The sequence below is a fragment of the Bicyclus anynana genome, chromosome 22, assembly GCF_947172395.1.
Source record: "Bicyclus anynana chromosome 22, ilBicAnyn1.1, whole genome shotgun sequence".
Taxonomy (NCBI): Eukaryota; Metazoa; Arthropoda; class Insecta; order Lepidoptera; family Nymphalidae; genus Bicyclus; species Bicyclus anynana.
Genome location: NC_069104.1, coordinates 5,547,105 through 5,571,260, shown reverse-complemented (window position 1 = coordinate 5,571,260; position 24,156 = coordinate 5,547,105). Strand labels below are relative to the sequence as shown.

Below are 24,156 nucleotides of genomic sequence, written 5' to 3'. Positions count from 1 at the left end.
TCTCGGTGGCTTAACCGTGAAATTATTGAGAATTACGCACTAATGTAGGCTCTGTTTCAAAAGACCGGACGTACGGGACACGGTTGCCGAAATAAAACCCAAAACCCACTTTCTTTCTGTACAAAACTATCCTACAATTGCACTAGAAGTCCATCCAATTAAGTACGAAACGGAAATGCCCTGATTTTTCATTGTGCCAGTAATCCGCACAATTTCTAATCAGTTTGTCACGCTCGTAATAAACAGCTTATCTTCGAATATAAAAATGCGACGCAAAAATATACAAGTTACTGTCTAATAAAGGCTAGTCCACACTGTACATTAAATATGTCGCGCAATGTTGGTGAGAGGAGTCTCAGATTGATTGTATCGAACGTACATAGAGCTCTATTATAGTCATAGACTTTTGCAACCCATGGCCTGTTAGGGATGATGACAGTTTTTTAAATTGTATATAAATTAAGAGTATGCTAATAGTAAAGCAATTTCGTATTACGTTTAGTAACGGGGTATTTGCGATCATTACTTTCGGATCCTGTAGATTTAAAGGGTCAGATTTGCGGCGCTGCCGCGGATCCCTGAAAAACGCCTCATACTAAATGGCACGAACTAATGACGTCGTAGGCAATGTAATTATCGTTAGATTTGTATGGGCGTTCAAACAAAATTACTAATATCTTTGTTGTTTGTGCGTTTTTGTTTATAGTTCAAATATTAAAAAATGTCACATTTAATGTAAGGAAGCTAAAACTGTATGAATTTTCATGTAATTGCGACAAAAGATTTTTAATAGATTTTGAAATTTTATAATCTCATTTATTTTTCAAATATCCAGACAATCTTTGCTTTTTATATATAAATTAGTTAACATTGACCTTATTTACCCGAATGTATGATAAAAATCAATATATTCAAACCTAGTCATCATCCCCATTGTACTGCCGAAGTGCCTAAATACACGTGGGTCTTTTTTGTTAGGAAAATCAACGATAATTTTGTACTAAATTTTATAAAAAATATCATTGAAGGAAATAGTAAAATCAATACTTTTCATACTCCATAGAAACCAGTTAATAATAAGTACAGAATATTTACGTGGTGTAAAAACCTACATCCGATCTGCATCTCTTAGATCGCTAGATCTGACGTTTGATATCGGGGTTTACACCTCCAGCTGGCTGCTAATATCAACAGCCGACAAGGGAAATGGGAACAAACTATCTGTTACACAATGTGTATTATAAACAGCATCTAAAAAGAGCGCTAAATGGGCCACCTGACCTAAAAAATATAGGTCGCTACGTACTCTGTAATGGACTCTGGCAACGAGCGTGCACTTAGTACAGCGGCATTGCATATTATGCACTAGTTAAATATTATTTTTATATTATGTCTCAGCATCGTTTATATTTTTTTTTATAACTGTAAATTTTCTTTGAATTCAAAACCATTTAGGAAATAAAATAATCAGTATGTACTTACTACATATAAATAAAATTGAAACGTATTTCAAAATAACTGTGTTTTCTCAAGTATAATTAAACAAAATCTCATCTCATCTCAATCAACTAAAAAAAATTATATATTATTAATTAAATAATTAAAAAACCTTGAATAATAATTAAAAATACATATAAACTATGTATAATATATACACTATAATGAAAATCAATCAAGTTTTTTTAATTATTTAATTAATAATATATATATTTTTTTAATATATATTTCAGAGATAAGCTCGGATAAATAAGTCTGTCTGGTTATCCGGTCTAATCTCTGAAATATAAATGAGACTTTCATTTGTCACCTATTACTGTAAAGAATAAAAAACCAAAAAAGCATATCCTGCGGTAACTATGGATGTTTATTCTTTACAAGTTAGCCCTTGATTACAATCTCACCTGATGGTTAGTGATGATGCAATTTATTATGGAAGTGAGCTAACTTGTTAGGAGGAGGATGAAAATCCACACCCCTTTCGGTTTCTATACGCCATCGTACCGGAACACTAAATCGCTTGGCGGTACGTCTTTGCCGGTAGGGTAACTAGCCACGGCCGAAGCCTCCCACCACCCATGTAAAAATGTCCCGCGGCTGAAATTGCGGGCGTTCGCTAGTTAGTCAGTAAAATGCTAATGTGAAGGAATTTCTAACAGTATTTCAAAACGTATGTTTGAACAGCGAGGGTACGTCAATCAAAATGCATATTTTCTTTTCGTTTTCTTTGTGGGTGCTCCGAACATGCCCGAAGATGGACGACGTCGGGCGAACGTGCGCGTGACTCATCAGGTGTTTCACCTTTAGTTATATTGGGGTGCGAATATCCCCTTGCAGTATTTCTTTGTTCCCGGTATTCAGGTGGGTTTAAAAAGTTATTATAACAATCTGTTTATACAGACTAACTTTGCGGTTCACGTTTTTGAATGACGAATAGGAATACGGAAAGTACATATATTGCATGACTTTCTCAAATAACTTGGCAAAAGATTGCAAAATTGGTTCTTAATCCAGAGATTACATACAACCTCACAAACTTCAGAACTCTTATAATATTAGTAGATGGTGTCAGCGTATTATTGAAGCCTCAATAGTACCTAAAAGGGCCAGATGGAGGTCTTGGGTTCGATGCCCAGCTAGGCCGATTAAGGTTTTTTTCTTTGGTACAGGTCTAGCTGGTGGGAGGCTTCGGTTGTAGCTAGTTACCACCCTACCGGCAAAGACGTACCGCCAAGCGATTTAGCGTTCCGGTAGAAACCGAAAGGGGTGTGGATTTTCATCCTCCTCCTAACAAGTTAGCCCGCTTCCAACTTAGACTGCATCGTCACTTACCATCAGGTGAGATTGTAGTCAAGGGCTATATTGTAAAGAATAAAATAATAATAATAATAATAATTACCACTCTACCTTTTTTTATTCTTTAACAAGTTACAATCCAACAACAAATTGATTACAATCTCACCTGATGGTAAGTGATGATGCAATCTATAAGATGTAAGCGGGATAACTTGTTAGGAGTCAGATGAAAATCCACACCCCTTTCGGTTTCTGCTCGACATCGTACCGGAACGCTATATCGTTTGGCGGTTCGTCTTTGACGGTAGGGTGTTTGTGGCAAAGACGTACCGCCAAGCGATTTAGCGTTCCGGTATCATCACTTACCATCAGATGAGATTGTAGTCAAGGGCTAACTTATAACGAATAAAAAAATTACTTAACACCGAGAGGTCGCGAGTTCAATTTTCACCTGTTAGATTGTTTTAGTAAACACTTGGTAAAATGAGTATGTATGACAACTGTAGTCAAAAGAGTCAAAAGATTCATTTCAAGAAATGAAATTTGACTTGGTCCTGTAATAAAAAAATATAGCATTTTCAAAATAATGTGCGACGGTGACGTCATATGCAGGTTTGTGCTTTCGATAAGTAAACTTGAACTTACTCGTACGATGCGGGTATTTTTTGCTCTTTATACGAACCCGGCCTTGGCAACAGCAGGAAGCTATACAACCATTGTTAAAGGTTACATTATTTTTTTTATGTAGGCATTTTATTAATTAAATAACATTATAAACAGGCTAGAAGAATCAGTAGGAATACCTAAATTAATCAAAAATAGTTATATACACACTTTGAAACCATTCAACCGATTATGACCCAAACCAGTTTTATTAGAAAGGCGAAGATGGTTGTAAGAAAAAATAATAAGAATTATCACAATCGGAGTTGCGGGCGTTTATCATACTTTTCTAAAAATCTTCTCTGGGCCTTTAGCCTCGTCACATCGATTCACGTCGATTCTCTTTCTACAAACGATAACGCTTTGAAAACTAACAAAATGTATGGGAAGGACTGATCCGATCAATATCCGTGACCCATCGATAGTGAATGTCATTCCCAAACATTTTTTTAATTTTCGAAGCGTCAGCGTTTATAGAAAGAGAGCAGTATTTTTTAAAAAAATCGATCAACAAACATTCATATCGGACACTGGTCTTCCAATTTCAAAGTTTTGTTGTTTTTTTTATTCTTTACAAGTTACCCCTTGACTAATCTCACCTGATGTTAAGTGATGATGCAATCTAAAATGGCAGCGGGCTAACTTGTTAGGAGTAGGATGAAAATCCACACCCCTTTCGGTTTCTACACGACATCATACCGGAACGCTAAATCGCTTGGCGGTACGTCTTTGCCGGTAGGGTGGTAACTATCCACGGCCGAAGCCTCCCACCAGCCAGACCTTGCCCAATGGGGATGATGACTAGGTTTGAATATATTGATTTTTATGATACATTCGGGTAAATAGGGTCAATGTTAACTAATTTATACATAAAAAGCAAAGATTGTCTGGATATTTGCAAAATAAATGAGATTATAAAATTTCAAAAACTATTAAAAAAAAATTATCGTAATTAGACGAAAATTCATACAGTTTTAGCTTCCTTACATTAAATATGACATTTTTTATTATATGAACTATAAAGATAAACGCACAAATAACAAAGATATTAGCAATTTTGTTTGAACGCGCATACAAATCTAACGATCATTACATTGCCTATGACGTCATTTTTTCGAGCCATTTTGTATGGGGCGTTTTTCAGGGATCCGCGGCAACGCCGCAAATCTGACTCTTTAAATCCCTGTAGCTCCGAAAGTAATGATCGCAGATACCCTGTTCCTTTTACAAAATTGCTTTACTATTAGTATACTCTTAATTTATATACAATTTAAAAAACTGTCATCATCCCTATTAAGAAAACATCAATTGGCCCAGTCAGCAATCGAATTCAGGACCTCTGTCTTGTAAACCACGCGCCGCGGAGGTCTTCAAAAAAGTTTGTTAAAAATTATAGAACTTACGCTTGTGTGAGACCTGTTGCCAAAGTAGTAGGTAATATCATAATGCATCTATGTGTATGTATCCGGGTTAACTTGGAAATATCTGCGAGAAACCAACGGCCTTGAAAGTGGGTCGACCAGTGGACCATTAGCAAAATGGCCATTAATTTAATCAAAAGTGTTTTATCACGATACGTCAGACAGTAATAGGTAATAGCTATAAAGCATACGCTAGTTAAGTATCTACGAAATTAATATTCTTTATGGCTAGCAATCTTTTTTATGAGGCAAATACCTATACTGCTAGGTGTCTATATTTACTTGAAACTATTCTCTGCCTATGTGCCTTGATAGCCCAGTGGATATGACCTCCGACTCCGGAGGGTGTGGGTTTGAATCCGGTCCAGGCCATACACCTCTAACTTTGCAGTTGTGTGCATTTAAAACGGTGAAGGAAACCTGCATACCAGAGAAGTTTCTTAATTCTCTGCTTGTGTGAAGTCTGCCAATCCGCATTGGGCCCTTCTCATTCTGAGAGGAGACTAGAGCTCAGTGAACAGTGAGCCCGAATATCAGTTGATAACGATACACTGCCTATCTCATGATTAAGTTGCAAGAATAACAAATGCCTGCGAAACATCTTCCGAATATTCTGGCCACTATTTTCTATAGTGAGCACTGGCCTTTTAGGTTTTTCACTACGACGCAAAAAATTCAACTAAATAAATAGGCCATGCTTTACGGTGAACATTGCGTATCCTACAAGAATCCTTCCAGTATACCTACATAGTCCTAGAGGGACAAACAAAGGCGAGGCCGCCAAGGGGAAGGAATGCCGACCTGCCCTGGATAACACTAAGACTAATAATAGGTGTGAACATACATAAACAGAAGATTAGTCCAAGAACAGCCGGAAAAACAACCGCCACCGTTACCCAGATTCAAATGTTGACGTCAGGCCCACTTGGCTCACAGACCACGTCAGTGACAACGTCCTAAGCCCAAGTCCTAATCTCAAAGGATACTCTTGGATTCTATGAGTCGGATTTGGAGACGACGGGATGCTTAGGTAGACAATCGTTATATCCCCCAACGTAGGTACTTGTGGTTGTAGAGTACTTGTAGAGCTTCTGTGCTCGCCTTAATTAATCTGTGACGCTGCTAAGGAGTAGGATAAAATACACAAACAGACAATACTCCAAGAGCATGCTTATAAATCGGTACAGTCTACAATGTATATTTTCCTACGCCTTTCCAGCATGAAAGAAAAGACTGATTTTTCTGTTAGACAGGTCAAGTCAAGTGCAATTCTTTCCAAATTGTTTAAGCTATTTTCTGTGTTCCAAAGTACATACCATTATCCATTATCATATTATCGATTGTTGCAAACATTTTGTTCATAAAATAGCCATTTAAAATCGGCTTAAGCTGAGATTAAGTATGTTGCTAAATAATCTAAATTGCTTAGAGAGTCAGAGACTTTTTCTATATTGATTGCTTTGTTAAAATGTTACAAAATGAAATTGTGCAGTGTGTCAAGGGTGAAGTGTTGTTAGTGTTTTCTCCAGATGAAGGGTTTTTTTGATTTCGTTTGATTTATCGCTTTTTTGGGATAAAATCCCCAAATTAACCAAGTCTTCAACTATTACTTAACATAATAATATTAAATTGTATTTTAGTGGCTTATGCCTTATTACCCACACCTACTCCTTCAGAGTCCATAACCGGATTGAACACATTTCAGTATTTTGCGGAAGAAAGGAAAAAAAATGGATCGAATTTCAACTGGTTAGTGAAATAACGCGAGAATAAAATCCGGAACCCTTAAATGTTTGATGGCTACGTTATTATGTACGCAGTTTCGCTATTCCAATAAATCAAAGTTTATGCTTCCAGTAACCCGTCGTTTAATCTGTTCAAGGAAGAGATAAAGTCTGGCTGTATCGTTGTAGATTAAACTTTAGTAGCAGACTTGATGTGTTTATCTAACAACTAACAAAGCCATTGAGACGAGTTACAGCTCTATATTGATATTATTATCTTCATTCTGTCATAAACGAGGCATTCTTGTATATTTTTTTCGTTTAAAAGATTTTTTTGTTATACAGTAAAAGCTCCTTTTTCACTATTCGCGGATTAAAAGATTGCGCCCTATAATCGCGGCTAAATATTTCGTTATTAGCGGATCTGACTGACGAAATTGACGTAAAATAGGTAAATTTAAATTTTAACTTGCAAATACCTATTGCCGAAATTGCGAATGGATGGTTTAATAATACCACTACTTAAAATCACTTTGCTAAGCTTTTAAAAAAATCTTCAAACCATTGCCTAAGACTGAAGAAAATAGTTAATCAATAACTTCGATTAATTGTTTTTTCTTTACATATTTTTTTTTTATTTTGTCATCCAAGAACGTATCCCATAGAATCCCGTACAAAATACCATTCCATATTCACGGTTTCTGTATTCGCGACACGGTTAGAGAACGTATCCCCCGCGAAAAATGAGTTTTTACTGTATTTTCTAAATATGACTTTTATTTATTACTAAGTTTATTATTTATCCACCAATCAGTTGTAAGTAGAAGTGAATACAACAAAAAATTGTAGGTAGGTAGGTATGTAGATTTGCTAAAGAATTGAATTTTTGCAAATTATTATATAAATTTCGTATATTTCCAGTAGGTTTTGTTTGAAAGTCGTCAAGTTCTATTTGTAAACACTATACCACCGGACCGGACGACCGATTAATTAAAAGTCATAAATTTAAATTTTAACTAGGTACGTATTCAATTTGGTTAATAATCACAGAAACATAAAGTTAATATCAAGCTACGATATTACATAACTTACTAGTTCAAATTTCTACTATACATATGTTTTGGTTAAATTAGAAATTTCGATTCGATATAGAATATTATAGCCGTGGTAACTTAAATGTTACATGATCGACCATTCTTTCCTTTCAAACTGAGACTAATTTAGGAATGTGTGATCTGTGAGTAAGAAATATGAGATCTTAGGATCTATGTCATCATCATTATCATCATATCAGCCGATGAACGTCCACTGCAGGACGTAGGCCTTTTGTAGGGACTTAAAAACATCGCGATACTGAGTCGCCTGCATCCAGCGAATCCCTGCGACTCGCTTGATGTCGTCAGTCCACCTGGTGTTGGGTTGACCAACACTGCGTTTCCTAGTGCAGGGTCGCCATTCCAACACCATGGGCGCTGCAATTAGTAGTATAAGTAAAATGATTGAACTGGATAAATGCAGGAAAATCCAGAAACATTCGGGTGACGTTGTCACTCAGATGCGTCTTTTGCGGGGAATAGTAAAATACTTACGAATAAATCAATTATTCATTCATTCATTCTATTCAAACCAGATTTATTGCCTTACAATCGAATTATCTTTTCAGCTACCTATTGAATTTGTAAGACGTGTTTTCAAATTGTCTTGTCATGTAAACAATGTTGCTATTGTTGTAAACTAATGAATGTCCCACTCGAATGTTCGTCCCACACCCACGACTTACGAAAGTAAACTAAACCTTGTGCTAACAGAATTACTTTATTGTTCCACGACTGTGGGAGATAGGAATACAATAAAACGTTACTTAGACTTAAACGTATAGGTAACTAGATTTGTATACATTGCACTTTTTACCCAATTTGTCATGGGGGGTTCTATTTTGTTGAGGATGTATGAGTATTGAGTATGTATGTATGGATGTCTTATTTGACGAACTTGTGTTAACAGAATTACCTACTTAATTGTTCCACGATTCTGTGGGAGATACAGGAATACAATAAAACGTTACTTAGACGTATAGACTGGGATAAATTGCACTTTTTCCCCAAGTATGATGATGGGGGGTTTTATTTTATAAGGTATGGATGTGTGAGTAATGTTTATGCGTGTATGTAGGTATGTCTAATTCAAACAAACAAACATTAGCTACCAAAGTAACATCACAGAAAAGTATCGTGTTACCAGAATTACTTATTAAATTATTCACGTAACTATTTCAGTTTCTCCTGCCCGATATAAGAGTATAGGTCGGTCGGGTAGGGCGGGCGGGAGAAACTGGAAGTATATTCGTAGGCCAAATTTTCTACGAAATCGAAAGTTTCTTTTTAGAAGTCGGTTAAAAAACAGGAAATCAAACATTAATTCGTAAAAACTCACTATAACTCGTGCGCATTATATGAAACCTGGTTACCAAACAAAACCAAACAAACATAGTACAAACATCATTCGAGCCAGGTGTCAAGTTAATCCGCACGAGCAGTACTTCCTCAGTGAGTGTACAAACTCCTACTATCTGGCAAAATTCTATTTCTGATTCGAGAATGCGGGCTACTGGATGACGGAGGTATTTTGCATTGTTGGTACTTGGTACACGAACTTTAACTAAGTAGGGAATTTCTCTGCTATGTTCTAGATCTAGTTTCATAATATGATGCTTATATTCACAGTTATTTAGACGCTTTTTGAATCTGTGTAGATACGAGTTTCCTACTATCATTCTGCGAGTTAATTTACTGCATGCTATTTCGTTCATGTAGGCACATACATTCGGAATATTATCTACGGAGAAGATGTAAAATTATGATTTAAAAGAAATATAGGTAGCAGTGGCGAAAGATGGAACTTCGACGAAAGCAAGCCGTCCCCAGGAAAAGGAAGTTCTTCAATAGTAAGTATACTCCTATCTAGTAAGTATCTATACTAATATTATAAAGCTGAAGAGTTTGTTTGTTTGATTGATTGAACGCGCTAATCTCAGGAACTACTGGTTTGATTTGAAAAATTCTTTCAGTGTTAGATAGCCCATTTATTGAGAAAGGCTATAGGCTTTATTTTATGCCCGTTTTCCCACGGGAACGGGAACCACGCGGGTTAAACCGCGCAGCGCAGCAATATTTATATTAGTCTATACTTAATATTATAAAGAGGTAAAGTTTGTAAGTTTGTAAGTTTGTCACATTTTTTAAATCGGAACTACTGGTCCGATTTTAAAAATTCTTTCACCAGTAGAATGCTACATTATCGGGGAGTGCTATAGGCTATATTTTATATCATATATATTAGCCGAGTTATCACAGTTTTTGTCATACAGGTCGGACTGAAAATCCTCTTAAACAGACTTATTCGCATGCGCTGCCTTAACTATTGAGTAAAATTGAAAATAATGTTTAGAGACTTTATGTATCTTTAAAAGTTCTACAAAAAAGTCCGCGACACCATATATCTATCTTCTATATATTAGCAGATATAGTACCTTTTGTGTTTTAAAAATTATTAATTTTATATGCTTAGGTTTACGTCATTATTTATACAACTAAACTTTAATTCTTATTAAAATAAATTATTTAATAATCACAAGGATATTATGGAGATAAGATTTGCCCTTTACAGTATGTTAATTACTTAAATAGTTTCGGAGATAATACAAAATTTCTAAAAGACGCAGAAATTCCGCTATATGACGCCCGGCGCTTTCATTTACGTAGTTCCCGTTCCGTTCGTTTAGGTTTGGGGTAGGGTAGGGGTATGGTGGGGGTAGGGGTAGGGTAGGGTAGGGTAGGGTAGGGGTAGGGTAGATATAGGGGTTGGGTAGGGTAGGGTTGGGGTAGTGGTAGGGTAGGGGTAGGGTAGGGTAGGGGTAGGGTAGGGTTGGGGTAGTGGTAGGGTAGGAGTAGGGTAGGGTAGGGGTAGGGTAGGGTAGGGGTAGTAGTAAAGTTGACATCGAAATTTACGCGGACGAAGTCGCGGGCGTCCGCTAGTTCTAATATAAATATTGTTAATCTTGACTCTTGAGAGACTGATTCATCGCATACCCTAACTATTGAAGATAATGTACGACGGTAATAAGTAAAAAATTAAATTGATAAATTCACAAATCAAGTTATTGGGTACCTAGGAGGTATTGAATGAGGTTGCGTTTAAAGATTACCAGTTAACTTCAACAGTGGATCCGTTCAAGTTAACTGGTAATCTTTAACCAGTTAGATCAGGGATCAGGGTTTTGCACGCGGGAAAAGTCGAAGATATTCGTCTCAAAAAGGTTTTAGGAACGAACGTACGCGTACAACCTTTTTCGTTCATGTATCTAATTAATTACATGTATATGGTTAGTAATCAGATGGCAATGTATCTGGAACCTCGTCGCGCTATTTAAGTCCCGGTTTACGTCTAGCAGATAAGGAAGTAAGGCCAATCGTGATTAAGAGCTCACGACTAAAGACAGACACACACGTACCGGGCTAAAGGGCAAGGCAACGATATATAAGGATGCGTTATCTACTTGCCTATAATTGATTCAGTAATTGTAACCGTAGGCAAATTAGTCCTACGAGCTCTAGATAGCACCTTTAGAGATCTACATGAGAGTATGTAGAGAGAGAGAGATATTGGAGCCGTTATGGTCTAGGTACAACTACTTTATACAGATAGATTTGGGTTGTTTAACAACCCAAATCTATCTGTATAAATATAATAAAAATTTTAATAAAAAAAATACAACCGACTTCAAAACCTAAAAACGTACCCACTAAACTAAAAAGTGAAAAATAACATCATAATATGTTCTACCTGCTGATCAGTATGAAGGCGGTGCTAAGCCGGTGATGTATTAATGTATTAATTCAAGCCATGTGAGAATATCTTATAGATTTAGATTTTGCAGACAGTGTTGTTTCATGTGGTCCTGTCAGAAATGGCTTTAATTAAGACAACACCGGCTAAGCACCGCCTTCATACTGATCAGCAGGTAGAACATATTATGATGTTATTTTTCACTTTTTAGTTTAGTGGGTACGTTTTTAGGTTTTGAAGTCGGTTGTATTTTTTTTATTAAAATTTTTATTATTTTTCCATTTTTAGTGTAAAATTTAATCTCAAATGAATACATCAGACCCCTAATGACAGTCACAAATCTTGGTACAAAATTCTCAGCAATACAAATTAATCAAGCCCAAGCACAAGGTAGCTACCGTAAACCGTTAAGGAGTTCTCTTAATTGACCTTGGTCGTCATCACCAAACCCCTAAATGACAGTCACAACCTATCTATGTGGAAAGTTCTCATTAATACAAATTAATCAAGCCCAAACACAAGGTAACTGCTGTAAATCGCCGAGGAGTTCCCTCGTCTGTTTTATGGCTCCATCATCAGATCGACTTTAAACCTTCATGAAATTATAGTGCTTAAAAGTACTAAATGGAAAAGTATACGAACACACTAGACACCCATATAATTTTCGAAAGTTTCCCTCAATTTCTCCAGGATTCCACCATCAAATCTTGACATGATGGCAATGGGACCAAATGGGGGCTATACCGTTTCAAACAAAAAAAGAATTTTTGAAATCGGTCCAGGCGTCTTTGAGTAATCGGTGTACATACATAAAAAAAAAAAAAAAATACCGACCGAATTGAGATCCTCCTCCTTTTTGAAGTCGGTTAAAAAGTACTAAAAACAAAAATTAACAAAGATTAAGTTGCTGAAAACCAATAGCATAATACGAAGAACCAATTTTTAACAGAGTAGCAACATTTTTAGCGAAAAAAAAGACTGTCAGAATCAGACTGTCTTTTCTTGTTACTCTGTATAGAATGATAATGGATTGTCATTAATAGGCCCAGGCGTGTACTATTAAGAAAATTAAGGAAAACTTTAAAAAATATTGTGTGTGTGTGAAACGTTAGAAACTCTTTTAACCAAAATCTAGTTTCAAAGGATTAAATAGATTTGACATGGACTCCTTTAGTAAGCTCAACTTTCTATTTCTCTTAAATATTGGATAGAAGCAGGCGTTACTTTGCGGAAGTCCATCATGAATATATAATAATTTATTTATTTTGCTATTATCGGGTTATATTAGTGGGTTCGTCGGCTTTTCGTGGATAATAGCAAAATAAATAAATTATTATATTTTCTATCTCTCTCACTACGGTAGTAGGTATGTACTAGCAGTCCGGTGCGTGTGTAGCGGCTTTAACATAAAATGCAATCCGGTAAAGTAAAATCGCTGACGTGCGCTATCTTGTTGACTCTGATGAGTGACTCAAGTGTGGCGCTTTGTTTGCGGTGACGTCGGGAAGAGGACGAAAATAACACATCTAGAGTCCGCTAGTAGGTCGATATGTTCATTGTTGTATGTTATTGTAAAGAGATAAAATGTGCCAATAAGCAAAGTTAATTCTTCATGCATGCATTGCATTCTTCGTGCATTTTAAGAAATTAAATATCACATGTCTTAAACGATGAAGGAAAAACATCGTGAGAAAACCAGAGAATTTTCTTAATTCTCTACGTGTGTGATGTCTGCCGATCCGCATTGGCCTAACCCCTCTCATTCTGAGAGGAGACTCGAGCTCAGCGGTGAGCCGACTATGGGTTAACAAGGACTTATTACAAACACGATAGTGTATGGGGATGTTTGTTACTCATTCATCCGAAAACGAATGAACGGTTGAAAGGAATGGAAATATATTTATCACTGGATTAGCAAATTACTTAATAATAAGTTTATTTTAGTTTATTATTTTTAATTTATTTATAAAAATCACTTAATAAACTAAGCACATACCGCAGGTAGAGTAGTAGTTACTTCTACCGGCTCGAAAAGCCGTTGTATAATTCTACTAAAAAATTCTACCGTGTAGAGCCGGCAAAAAAGGCCAAAAAAAAGGTCTTTGAAAAAATATATAAATGTTACAATTACTTGTTACCTACTAAAGTATTTTACCTTTTGTCGTTCTTTTTGCGCAAATGAAAATGGACATAATTAGATAATCTACTAAATCTGCCACATCTTTCCTCGATTTCCTCTTTGACAGTAATTATTTTTAGATCCTCATGTATGTATTTGTTGACCACATACCTATGAAGGAATCTAGCTCTATCTAGAGTCTTACGAGGATTTCTATATTGCTTTTACTAGCTGTACCCCACATCTGAATTCCGTAGTTCGCGAAGTATAATATGCAATTTTAATCCGCAGTGCTGTATGTCGAAATGTAATAGCTAACGCAGAAGGAATGTCTTGCGAGATCACGACGAAAATAGCGCGCCCAGCGCCGTTGTCATGGCGACCGCCTCCCGCTAGCCAGATGCTTTGCAAGTCGCATTATTACATTGGTACTTTGATAATTTTCAGTTAAACACTTACTTCCTTCCCAAAAATTGACAACAGCACAGTGTAGAGGTGATAGCTTTGTAAAAACGATAGCTGTTTTCTTTCTTTACATTAGCCCTTAACTATACAATCTCACCTGATGTGATTAAGTGATGATGCAATCTAAGATGGAAACGGGTTAACTTGTTAGGAGGAGGATGAAAACCGGTACCGGTAGGGTGGTAAATAGCCACGGCCGAAGCCTCCCACCAGCCAAAAATTATCACCTATCTTGATATTCAGTCGTTGAGATTTAAACTTTATCCCAAAGAGTATAAAAGACTGGCCGCCAATTCTAAGTGACATCGCCTATTCGATCATGACCTGTCAGAAACGCAATCGCTAAGGGGCCAGACTTTATAGATGTTTACTGTACCCACGTAAACAGCGTAATTTACACAATATCTCATTACTTAATCTATATAATATTATTTGATTACGCAGAAATACTCTTAGCATTGCTCGTTCCATCGCCTGCTGTGTGACTCTGAGCTTTCATATGAGGTCCATAGTTAGCGACCAAGTCTCGGAACCATAGGTCACCGTAGAAGAACCAAAGTCACCGACATAGCTCACCGTGTCGCGAAGTTAAAGTGGCAATGGGCGGGGCACATAGTTCAAAGAGCCGATGGACGATGGGGTCCCAAGGTACTGACAAGGTATTCACACGAATTTTCACCCATAAAATTTTAGAAGGATGTACTCGTATCTACATAAAATAAAGCCCTACACGATGTGTACTGTTTACCAACAAATAAATTAAAAGGGGTATAAATCGCTTGTCATTTCACACCCGAAAATAACATATTATAATTAACTTGTTCTTAAATTAATAAAAATAAATTCGATTAATAAGCTTAGATCAATTACACAATGTAGTTTATATATTTTATAGAATAACATTTTATAAACATACAATACATAATTTAAAATAAATAAGTTATATAGTAAATGACATGCGTTTTCTACCTTAATTTTTTATTTGTTTCTTGGTAAACGGTACAAATCGAGTAGGGCTGTAGTATAGATAGATATTGGTATGAGTACTGAGTATCTCAATAAGTTACAAGTTAATAAGGAAGTGACCAAAATCGATAACCGCTATTGTAGTGTCCCTTGGCTATTGCTAGTCGTATTATACTAAAGACAGATATTTATTACACATACATAGAAGTTATTGCTATGCTAGTTATTTGTAACGTATTACAAATTATGTAGTTTGTACTTTTGACGAAGGTAAGCCGTCCTGAAGAAAATGAAATCCATACCGCTTGATAGAAACTCCGGTTTCTCATACATCCATACATTACAATAATGATTATGCATGTATGGATTTTTAAAAGGTCTGTCTGGACTCTTCGCCGCTGGTAGATACGAGTGCTTATAGGAAAATCGAAATAATTAGATATATAATTTCTTAGAAGTTGAAATAAGGTTTTTTAAAGTGCAGTTGTGCGTTCCAGGGTTGTCACAATATATTTGTGTAACGTTTATAAAAAAAATTAGAACCTCCTCTTTTTTTTAAATATACAACTGGAGGTAAATAGCTGGAAATAAACAACTGGAAGTAAAACAAGAAACCCTAAAGTTCGCAAAAAGAATAGAGACTGGATACTATTTGACTGGGGATTCGGCTGAATGAGATCTTCTAACTTTTTTAACAAGCACGAAACATTAAGTTTGACTACTTGAAAGGATACAGTTAGTTCTGAAGGCAGATTCTATTGAGAAGCACCGGAAAGATACTGCAGCTGTAATTGTTCTTTAATAAAATCTCATAGATCGTTACTTTGCTAAGATATTACGAGTAGGTATGTCACTCTTAAAAGATTAGTTTATCTCACTGTGTTAACAATTCCGACCGTTAGCTTCATCCGTACATCTTAGTTTTGCGTCTAACTCCATAGGCCCTTTATCTTGTTCCCAATAAAACACGATTCAAATTGGAATAGCAAGTGCTTTTGCGATCATATAAATACCGTGGTATTAATAACAATGGTTTTACGCACGTCACTAGATAAATATGGTTTCACGTCTATTGTTGTTAACGTAGGACGGTCTCATCGTTGTTATAGTACTACTATTGTTGTAGAAGTAAAGTAAGTGAAGGTGAAAGAAATTGCATGAAATGTGGACACGACCTGATTTTGTAAGGACGTGTGGCTTTTGTTGGCGACCCGCCTGCAAACAGCTGTTACCTTGCATCTGTTTTACAAGAAATATTTGTATTGTTACAAGCTTTTTTCATTACCTTGCTCTGTTAGTACAGAATGACGGAATTACATTTTGGAAGTTGAATATTCAGCAATTTGCCTCTTTGAAATAAGACTTCATTTCATAGAGATCAATTTTCATATAGAAATTATAAAGATCATTGCCGATCCTAGATTTTGTTGCCGCATCTTTGTGCTTAATGGAGGCTTGTACTTTAATGGACTGCGGATTTAACATTTTCTAAAGTCAGTGTTAGTCAAACTCAAATCCACATACCTATTGCGATTCAAGTAAATAACTAGTGACGGTCGAGTAACTTGATTCTGTTCAAAGCCATCTCGTCCTATTGCGATCACAATTTCGGCAATGTTTGCATTTGCTCAAATTCATTGTCAATTCGTCCAGTCAGATCCATGAATAACCGCGAGTAATTGGGTCTCAATTTTTTAATCCGCGTATTTATAGAGTACTTATTGTAAAGAGAAAGACATTATTGTTTGGTTGCACGGAATAGGCCCCGAATGTACTATAACGATTTTAAAAATTCTTTAACCAATGGGAAGCTACATTATCAAGGAGTAAAATAGACTGTATTTTATCTTCGTACTCCTACGGGAAGAAGAACTAAGCGGGTGAAACCACGGGGCGTCTAGTGAATAGATAGCGTTAATAAGGAGGTATTGAGTAGGTACTGTACAGTCATTATCATCATCATTATCAACCCATATTCGTCTCACTGCGAAGCTCGAGTCTTCTCTCAGATTGAAAGGGGTTAGGCCAAATAGTCAACACACAGAGAATTAAGGAAATTCTCAGGTTTCCTCACGATATTTTTCCTTCAACGTTTGAGACACGTGATATCTAATTTTCTAAAATGTGAAAAGTTGGTTAGTTGGAGGTGCATGCCCCGGACCGCATTCGAACCACACCCTCTGGAATCGGATGCAGAGGTCATATCCACTGGGCTATCACGGCTCTCTTAACACATTACTGTACAGTATGTATGTTTTACTGTACAGTAGTAAGTGGTAAGTGATATTAGGTACTGTCATCATTATCAACCCATATTCGCCTCACTGCTGAGCTCGAGTCTCCTCTCAGAATGAGAGGGGTTAGGCCAATAGTCCACCACGCTGGCCCAATGCGGATTGGCAGACTTCACACACGCAGAGAATTAAGAAAGTTCTCTGGTATGCAGGTTTCCTCACGATGTTTTCCTTCACCGTTTGAGACAAGTGATATTTAATTTCTTAAAATAGGTACTGTACCTTCATTTATTTAAATTGTAATCAAAGCAACAATTATAATTACATGTAAGCAAACAAAAAATTATAATTACATGTAAGCCAACATGCTTACTTGGGAAATTATAACAAGAAGTTAGCAAAAAAAAGTAAATACCATTTCGCAATTGATACAAATACATTTCCTTTTGTATAAGAACGTGAATCATTCGTTCGAAATAGACTCGTATGTCTGAGTAACGTCGGTCGACGAACTGTGAGGATGCTCGTGACGGACGGACATAAATTTAGACAGTTTTTCAACAAAACACAAGCAGTTGGCACACGCAAGATATTATTCATTTGCGGTGATGAGTATTCCGTTCACTCGGCCGTTAGTGCTTTGTAGGAGTCATAAAATGCGATTATGTTTTTCAAATTCCCTCTCTTTTATTAAGTACTAGCTGACGCCGCGCGGTGTTACCGTAGGAATACGGAGATAATATATAGCCTATAGCCTTCCTCGATAAATGGGCTATCTAACACTGAAATAATTTTTCAAATCTGACCTACTGGTTCCTGAGATTAGCGCGTTCAAGCAAACAAATAAACAAACTCTCCAGCTTTATAATATTCAGTATAGATTATTTTTAAAAGTAGAACGAACCGCCTTTGCTCTGAAAAACATATTTTATATCGATGAATAGAAGCTTATCTATAAATGATATTGTGCTATTAAATAACGAAAACTCAATATAAATTAAATCAGTAGTTTCAGAGGATATCACGGACATTACTTATATCCAATTATGCATACCTACGAATCAAAATACGAAACATCCTTTTTTAGTTTTTTTAAATAGACTTTGGCGCTTTTATTTAATTTTCTATTTTTAATATTCTTGTAAATAATTTAATAACATAATAAAAACCCGTTAAGTTAACGTTCAAACGCGTCTTTTTAACTCTTCTACTCTGTCAGATAAAACTATAGCTCTAACATTCAAAAATAATAACTAATGTTTATATAATTTCCTTCAAAGTTTATAGTTAATTCAAAGACAACATTTTCGTTGTTTGTGATCCATTGAATATCTATATTTGTCTGCGTTAAATATTTTCTGACCCCTTTGTTCAATGGCGAATAAATGACTAAACATATATCTACGAGTACATATCAATCTATTCTCCAAGAAACCTCAATACTTCTACGGTAGTAACGCGAGTACAGAGTACCATTGTCAAAACAAATTACTAATTCTCAATCAATGTCAAGTTATATTGTACCGTTTTTCCTCTTTAGATTGCGTTCTGCTAGTTTGTCACCATTAGTCACTCGTACCGTGTACCGTACCACTCTTTTGACTGCAACAGTTACGCATGACTACAAAATTAGCGGACACATGAGAGTAAAACCGTAAGTGAATTGAAAGATAAACATATACCAATGGATTAGGTGGAAGCCGTAATATCCTAGTGCTTACGACTTCGATATCTGTAAATGACCACATTCTGGCAATAAATGATGTATGATTTTTGATTTATGATTTCTGATTTTGATTCGGAGGGCGTAGTTGAATCCGGTCCGGGACATGCACCTCCAACTTTTCAGTTGGAAATTAAATATCATGTGCTTCAAGCTGCGAATCGTTAAGAAATCTGTATATTTGGGAATTTTCTTAATTCTCTGCGTGTGTGAAGTATGCCAATCCGCATTGGGCCAGCGTGATGGATTAAATTAGCTTAACCCCTCTCATTCTGAGAGAAGACTCGTGTTAAACAGTGAGCCGTATATTGGTTGTTAACGATGAATGGATTAGCTATATGATTTTCCTTCCTTTAATGCTCATAAGAAACACCATGAATTGAAAGAAACCATATCTATGAGTCAAGCGAAATACTTGACGGTTTTGTCCGAAAAATGTATTTTTTTCATAGGTATAATTAGAGATATCAATATTCTAAAAATAAAGTATTGTTTTTCACACTTGAGTAACTGATGTTGAGAAAGTGATTACTTATATGCTGTCAAATAGTATTTAGAAAGTTGTTAATTTCACAAAACAAAGCATTAACAACGCTATTATTTAGGTTTGCCTCGAAGGATACTCCTAGTTTTCTTCGTCGTCATCAACCCATATTCGGCTCACTGCTGAGCTCGAGTCTCCTCTCAGAATGAGAGGGGTTAGGCCAATAGTCCACCACGCTGGCCCAATGCGGATTGGCAGACTTCACACACGCAGAGAATGAAGATAATTCTCTGGTATGCAGGTTTCCTCACGATGTTTTCCTTCACCGATTGAGACACGTGATATTTAATTTCTTAAAATGCACACAACTGAAAAGTTGGAGGTGCATGCCCCGGACAGGATTCGAACCCACACCCTCCGGAATCGGAGGCAGAGGTCATATCCACTGGGCTATCACTGCTCATCTAGACTGTCTAGTTTTCTTGGCAAGACTGAATTTTTTAAAATGAGGAAGGTTGCTTAGATCTTTAGGTTGATCGTTTTTAGCTTCACAAAAAAAGCATAAGGTAAAACAGGATTTTTCAAAATCGAGAAAGGTATGGATCAATTTATACGGCAAATGTAAATATTGGAAGGGGAAAGCCGAGGTGAACGTTCTTGGACCATATTCAGGATATTCTCATTAAAGGTCAAGAGTATCCTAAACCGACGAACTTGTATGAACGGATTGAGAAAATGAGAGAAGCAAGGGAGATATACAAGGATCTTACAGTGGGTACAATATAAGTCGTTGATATTACAAATAGACTGACGTGGACTCTCTTTCCCTGCGCGATTAAGGCGTGATGATGTGTAGGTACAATATTTTGTGTTCGTTGTAACGATTTTAAATTCATGGTCGCGGACGATCATTGCATGTTTGTACAATACGCGATGTATCGTTATCTTGGACCGGTTTCAGTTCGTACAAATTACGGCTAATACATGTAGGTATAATCACCACTATTTCCTGTGTTCATTTCATTTATGTTTTCTTGTTTTGTCAAGCCATTTCCTGCAACATTTCATTTCTTTTTGACCTAAGTTTACTTTTTACTTCTACTTTTTGTAGCTTGGAACCAATTTTGCCATGCAAAAATTTCATTAAGTATCTTGCAACTTACAATCCCAAAAAGTGTTGGGTGCACCAATATTACATACAGTTATGCTAGTAATTTAAACACCTATGTAAACAGTAGTAAAATAATAAAAACAAACTTGCTTCTTCGCAGATCTTCAAAGATATTAAGTCCTATGTCTATGAAATATATAATGTTAATGCAAAATATAAAATAGCACCTATGTAGCATCGTTAAGCCGGAACAGTTAGTAACGGTAGCTTACAAAAATTTCAAAAGACGCAGTATTGTGACGGTTAAGTTCTAAATACAGATTCCGAAGAACCGCTTGCGATTTCATTCTGGTACCAGGAACATTAAACAAGGAGATGAAGATAATTACTAAAGCTAATTACTTTGTTAGAGGACGTTTTATCACTTGAGAACGTATCGTGAAGTTCGTAAGCGATATCTAAGCAGCACTTATAAATATTTAATAAACACAGCAAACCACAGATTAGTCATGGCGGTTTCCAATCAACTTTGCTATAATTAACACTTATATGAGATATGCAAACTTAGAATAAAGCAGTGAATGAATATTCATTGAAATAGAAAATCTGCTCTCAACACACATTGGTAATAATGCAGAAGTAGATTATAGTAGTCAGACGAGTTCAAAAGAAGACACCAGTAACGGAATTGCGGACGTAACAAGCCAATCCAATTGGATCTAATTAATTGTATACAATCCTGTATTAAAGTGTATCGTATTTTCAAAAGAACTTTCCAAAAGTTGAAAAAAAAGTCAATAGTCTTACTCACATAATGAAAGAAATCCTTGATGCTTGCGTTGACACAGAAACAATTAATGCAGTTAAAAAGGCACCCAGATAACACCGTGGCTTTAAGTGAATTGGTAATTAATTGAACTTTTTTGATAGTATCTTAAACGGCAACAAAAAACGCGTAAGCCCCACACGCGGTACAGTATTTGACTGATGACGTGAATCGAGCATGGAAGTTGGAACTGCCGCGCCGGTCGACTTGCCCCTCAAGTGCCCTAAAGGTCTTAAGAATACAACATCCTGCTCAGATTATTAACCCTTATTTACAATAGCATTAAAGGATTAATTCGTTTGTACTGTAGCTACTTTGTATTGCTTTGGTTTCGCTCCACATACAAATTGTGTATGCCACGGCCGTTTACACATTTCTTTTAAGTGGAGAGAAAAGGCGAAAGGATATAGCGTCTCGATATTTGTCTGCAGCATGTTATTGTGATGACTTGAAAGTCATAAAGTGAATTATTATATTAACTTACTGACAGATTAGCTGTTTATCTTATCAGTACTGCACAAAATATTATTGTCGCCACTTTAAAAGCATTTTTATCACATTTTAAAGCCATTTCATCAAGCGGCGTGTTTGTTATCAGAAGTAGATTATTATCAAATATGCATTTGCCAATTTCATTGTTTTTGTTTCTATATTATCATCATGATTTTTCCAAATTTCGCTTAGTCACGTTTTGTGAAATGCTAGTCTCTCACGAGATGTTATTTTGGCTCCATTCCAAAACTTGTCAAATCATTATATTGAATTTTTTAAATCTAATTTTGTTTATATTGAACCCAAATGACTAAAAAAATTTCTTCAGTTCATTCATTAATAACCCATATTCGGCTCACTGCTGAGCTCGAGTCTTCTCTCAGAATGAGTCCACCACGCTGGCCTAATGCGGATTGGCAGACTTCACAACGCAGCGAATTAAGAAAATTGTCTGGTATGCATTTTTCTTCACTATGTTTTCCTTTACCATTTGAGACACGTGATATAAATTTCTTAAAATGCACACAACTGAAAAGTTGAACGTACATGCCCAGGACCGGATTCGAACCCACACCCTCTGGAATTTGAGGCAGTGGTCATATCAACTACCTCAGTCTATTAACGGCTTCAAATAAGTAAAAAAATTAAAAATTCCCCTTTAAAATAATTTCTTTCCGTTAAAACTATTCTTCTGCAATTGATTTTGGAGTCATTCTTGTAATATACAGTCTTATATGTATTGTATGCATTAAAATTGTGTAATGAAGAAGGAGATGATGTTCCATGTTAATATACATTAAAATACTTTGCATCCTGCTTTGGTTTATCCATCCTAAAAATGCCGTGACTTTACTAAAATTAGGCGACCCTGTTTACACCTCGTTCGTGACAGGGTTGCTGACTCGTGAAGAGGTTGTGTGCTTTTAGCTTTTCAAGAGTTTACTGTTTGGGCAGTGAATACTGTATAGGTACGGTGTACACTTAGTAAACTACGTCCTAAATACTAATATTATAAAGCTTAAGAGTTTGTATGTTTGATTGAACGCGCTAATCTCAGGAACTACTTCGATTCGAACGATCCGATTTGTAAAATTCTTTCAGTGTTAGATAGCCCCTTTATCGAGGAAGGCTATAGGCTGTATATTATCTCCATATTCCAACGGAATCGGGAACCACACGGGTGAAACCGCGCGGCGTCAGCTAGTGTGTCCTATGGTAATTGGTAACGGTTTCATCATGACTTTTTTATTGTTTACAAGTTAGCACTTGACTACAATCTCACCTGATATGTGATGATGCAATCAAAGATGGAAGTGGGCTGATTTGTCAGGATGAGGATGAAAATCCTCACCCCTTATGGTTTCTACACGACGTATTGGAACGGTAAATCTCTTGGCGGTTCGTCTTTGTCGGTTTAATCATGATTTCAATTTGTGGATGTCTGTTAAGATAGGACACTGAATTTTCTTTCTTCTAAGAAATAATTAGGTTAAATCGCTTATCGCGAAGTTGGGAGGTTGATGGTGTTTCAATCCCGTGCCTCGTAGAGAACGTTAAGCCGTCGTTCCCAATGTCGTTAACATAGGATAGTGGTCGTTGAGTACGTATAGCTCGTCTATTGGGCCCTGTATCAAAATTTGTTTGGCGTCCAATAGACGAGCGGCAAATCCTGAAAATTTCCTTAGCAGTTTTTCATGTTTTGTTTTCCGGGAAGCATCCATCCAGATTAGTTAGTAAGATTAGATTATTAAGTGAGTTTGTGGATTAATTTATTAATTTATGATGTGACACACGTAATTCATGATACGAGGCCTCTGCAGTTCGGGGGGGGCGTATCATTAATACGGCAAATACGGCGGTAGCTACGCCCCTGTGGTCGTTATCACCCTAAGCCCGGCAACTTGCATTGGAGCGGCATGGCGGGTCTTAGCTTCATATTCGCTCTCAGAGGCAGATGTAGTGTGCCGCTAAAATAGGCTGATAATGTTCGTCATTTCGCCCCATTTAAATTAGTTGTACCTACTTGGACTTTGAGTAATAATTCTTTTATTTTCAGTACTTTTGAAATCGAAACTCTTAAATTAAATTATAGCTTTCAAAGCGAATCAAGTACCTATACAATTATTTTATCTGTTTAAGTCACATTTAAGCATCCCTGGTACGCGGTGGGTGTTACCGAGGCGTGCAAACTGAGCAGTTGAGCACATGGGCCGTAGCGATTAGTTTACACACGAACGCTTTGCACGCAGCGTGGAAAATGCTCACTGGCCTGGAATATCATGTCTTCCAT

The 24,156-nt window shown here is 36.4% G+C and overlaps 1 protein-coding gene across 1 annotated transcript in view; it reads right to left on the bottom strand.

Moving 5' to 3' along the window:
• LOC112046626 (CDC42 small effector protein homolog) overlaps positions 1–21,546 on the bottom strand; it is a 50,197-nt gene extending 28,651 nt beyond the window's left edge. The window contains exon 1 of the mRNA XM_024083327.2: positions 21,360–21,546. The gene's annotated coding sequence lies outside the window, so the exon portion shown is untranslated. The remainder of the gene's footprint in view (positions 1–21,359) is intronic.
• Positions 21,547–24,156: the final 2,610 nt, after the last annotated feature.